Genomic DNA, 4,330 nt, shown 5'->3' on the forward strand with positions numbered 1-4,330 from the left:
GCCATAATTCCTCTATTTTATGCTTATATTCAAATACAGTATGGGATGTATGTATTTGCTAAATATAGTTTTCTTTTAAACATGTTGTGAATAGTGTATGTTTGCATATGCATGGACTGCATGATCACAAATAAACTCTCCCAAAACACAAGTGTTACCCAGAACCAGCCTTCACTGATGGTAAGTAAAACATAAATCACATACAGCAACATGTAGCAGAGGCCTTGAACTATCAGGCACAAATTCCCAAGTCTATTTTCTGCGTTGGGATATGCTGTGGGTCCATGATGACGAGTCAACTGAGGGCAAGTGCAACTAACGGAAACCCTTTAGTTTTGGGGGGTGTGCACTTTTTGTATCATGCTCCATTTGGGTTGCATGACTAACCATCATTCTTCAGTGCACCTGTTGTCCACATATTGCAAGTTTGGTTACATGAACAGATTGAACAACCAGAAATACATGCTTTTAAATACATCCCTAGGTCATTAGTTAGTATATATCAACACATTCAAGGTCCTCATTTGTCTTCTAGCTAATAAATGCCATAAGTTAACATTAGCAAGGGCTTCAAGTTGGAGTCAAACCAACATCAGATATTTTTGAGGAGGAAAGGTATAAGAACTCCCGGTTAACTCTTTCTCTTCCACAGATTTTATTGTGTAAAGATTGGCTGTAATTTTTACCAGGATCTTGAAAAACATGGAAAGACAGATATACTCTTCTGCCTGAAAACAGTGGACATTTATAATTGTCTATATAATACATATGTAGATTTATAGCAATTGAATACATTTACATATTATTTTTGGTATAATAAGGCTCCTTCAGAATTAAGACATTAAGTTACTGATTACTATTTTAATATGTATAGGACAGAGCTTCTGAGAGTCTACCTAGAGGAAATAAGAGGCCCTGGAAAGGCTCTCAAAAATATTCTCCCTCTCACTTATGCCAATTAAAGGTTATTGAGTTTTCGAGACCTCTCTTTGGACCATCAATCATTCACACTTCAACATGAATTAATCAGTTAATTTTGACATGTTTCCTGCTACATGTTAGCAGATTTGGTATAAAAAGAATGTATAAAGAAACTACATGTATTTTGAAGACAGAAAGGCCCTAGTAGAGTCTACACATGACAATGTGAGGGCAGTGACCAATTTGGGGATGAAAAATTGAGAAATGTCAATACAGAATCAGGAAGAGAAAAGAACTGGGGAAACACCCAACACACATCCAGCTTCCTAATAGTTTCGACAATGGCAAATCTTGGTGGTGTCCCCACGACTATGCCACTGAAATCAATGTCTGGGCTACCATATGTTGTTGGTCCTTGCAACCATCATTCTTCGCTCTGCCTAAATTTGTATGTCAGCTAGAAGCGATAGCTTTACGTAGTTAATATCTCTCTGTATAGAAATACAGCCACTAAAGTTTCCCTTCAATCCTTACCATTATCCTAAGTGAAGTGTCTCAAGAATGGATAAACAAACACCACATGTACTCTCTAATAATTTGGAACTAATAGATGGACATGCATGGGCACAAAAAGAAGTAAAAATGGTTGGAAATCAAGAAGGGGGGGCGGGGAGGGAGGAAAGGGATAAAAACCTACCTAACAGATACAATGAACACTATTTGGGTGATGGGAACACTTATAACCCTGACTCAAGCATTATAAAAACTATTCATGTAACAAAAACATTTTTAGTCCCTTAATATTTTGAAATGTAAAACACACACACGAACAAAAAAAGAAAGAAAAAAATGTTTTTCTGTGCATCCTCTTTGTACTCAACCACTCCTCCACTCCACCAACCCTTGGCAACAACTGACCTGCTTTCTTTCTCTATAGTTTTGCTTTTTCCAGAATGTTGTATGAATAAAATGATATGATATGTAGCCTTTAAGAAAAAAACAAAACCTCAGCTCTCTTCCCCCAATACCCCTCCCACACACACACACTTAGCATGATTAATGAGACAAAATATATTCACAGAAGTAAATAAATAAAAAAGTATTTTTCCCTGGAACAAACACATTATTTTTCCAGAACAAAAGTTAGTTCTACTTTCCAGAAAATCATTTTAGTACTATTTTCAACAAGCATTCACTGTAATGGACTAAAATAATTTACCATTCTACACATCTGTCAACAAAGGAAGGGGGTTCACTTTTCCTCAAACTTTTCTCTTTGAATAAACATTACAACTGATTAACATTTAGGTTTTAACTGCTCTTGATTAACCTCTGGACTTCCATCAAAGAATACAAAATGATACAAACTTATACGTGTGTAGGATGTGCCAGGCGACCCTGTTCAGTGTAGCAGGCTGGTTTACAAGTGTGATCCTCTGAGGAATAAAGAAAAGGAGGAAATTACATATTTTAAGAATCTACTATTTGATCAGACTAAAGGTATCATCAATAAATTACCTCACTTTATTGCCATAGTCTATTAAGTTTATATCTTTTTGCTAATGAGGAAACTGAAATTCAGAGAGCTATGTAATTTGCTAAAATGCGCACATTAGTTAATTATAAAACTGGAATTTGAGCCTAGGTCCAGCTCCAAAGTCCTTATAGTTTCAATTATGCCATAATTCCTCTATTTTATGCTTATATTCAAATACAGTATGGGATGTATGTATTTGCTAAATATAGTTTTCTTTTAAACATGTTGTGAATAGTGTATGTTTGCATATGCATGGACTGCATGATCACAAATAAACTCTCCCAAAACACAAGTGTTACCCAGAACCAGCCTTCACTGATGGTAAGTAAAACATAAATCACATACAGCAACATGTAGCAGAGGCCTTGAACTATCAGGCACAAATTCCCAAGTCTATTTTCTGCATTGGGATATGCTGTGGGTCCGTGATGATGAGTCAACTGAGGGCAAGGGCAACTAACGGAAACCCTTTAGTTTTGGGGGGTGTGCACTTTTCGTATCATGCTCTATTTGGGTTGCATGACTAACCATCATTCTTCAGTGCACCTGCTGTCCACATATTGCAAGTTTGGTTATATAAACAGATTGAACAACCAGAAATACATGCTTTTAAATACATCCCTAGGTCATTAGTTAGTATATATCAACACATTCAAGGTCCTCATTTGTCTTCTAGCTAATAAATGCCATAAGTTAACATTAGCAAGGGCTTCAAGTTGGAGTCAAACCAACATCAGATATTTTTGAGGAGGAAAGGTATAAGAACTCCCGGTTAACTCTTTCTCTTCCACAGATTTTATTGTGTAAAGATTGGCTGTAATTTTTATCAGGATCTTGAAAAACATGGAAAGACAGATATACTCTTCTGCCTGAAAACAGTGGACATTTATAATTGTCTATATAACACATATGTAGATTTATAGCAATTGAATACATTTACATATCATTTTTGGTATAATAAGGCTCCTTCAGAATTAAGTTACTGATTACTATTTTAATATGTATAGGACAGAGCTTCTGAGAGTCTACCTAGAGGAAATAAGAGGCCCTGGAAAGGCTCTCAAAAATATTCTCCCTCTCACTTATGCCAATTAAAGGTTATTGAGTTTTCGAGACCTCTCTTTGGACCATCAATCATTCACACTTCAACATGAATTAATCAGTTAATTTTGACATGTTTCCTGCTACATGTTAGCAGATTTGGTATAAAAAGAATGTATAAAGAAACTACATGTATTTTGAAGACAGAAAGGCCCTAGTAGAGTCTACACATGACAATGTGAGGGTAGTGACCAATTTGGGGATGAAAAAATTGAGAAATGTCAATACAGAATCAGGAAGAGAAAAGAACTGGGGAAACACCCAACACACATCCAGCTTCCTAATAGTTTCGACAATGGCAAATCTTGGTGGTGTCCCCACGACTATGCCACTGAAATCAATGTCTGGGCTACCATATGTTGTTGGTCCTTGCAACCATCATTCTTCGCTCTGCCTAAATTTGTATGTCAGCTAGAAGCGATAGCTTTACGTAGTTAATATCTCTCTGTATAGAAATACAGCCACTAAAGTTTCCCTTCAATCCTTTAGTCAATTCAGAAATGTGGGGAATGTGTTATCTAACAGCAGTAAATAAGGAGAGAAGTGGACTTTAGTATAAATGTAGTTCAGACTAGAGGAGATATTGTGTCCATAACTGAAAAGGAAAAGAATAAACTGCAATGAGAAGGAAACAAAGTAAATAAAAGAGGTCATGGAAATAAAAATATGATTACTGGAATAAAAATTCAACTGAAAATTTGATGATAAAATGGAGATCATCTACCAAAAACTGAACAATTAAAAAGAGGTGAAAATATAAAAAATAAAAAC

The sequence above is a fragment of the Propithecus coquereli genome, unplaced genomic scaffold (genome assembly GCF_000956105.1).
Source record: "Propithecus coquereli isolate 6110/MARCELLA unplaced genomic scaffold, Pcoq_1.0 Scaffold200, whole genome shotgun sequence".
In the NCBI taxonomy this organism is placed as follows: Eukaryota; Metazoa; Chordata; class Mammalia; order Primates; family Indriidae; genus Propithecus; species Propithecus coquereli.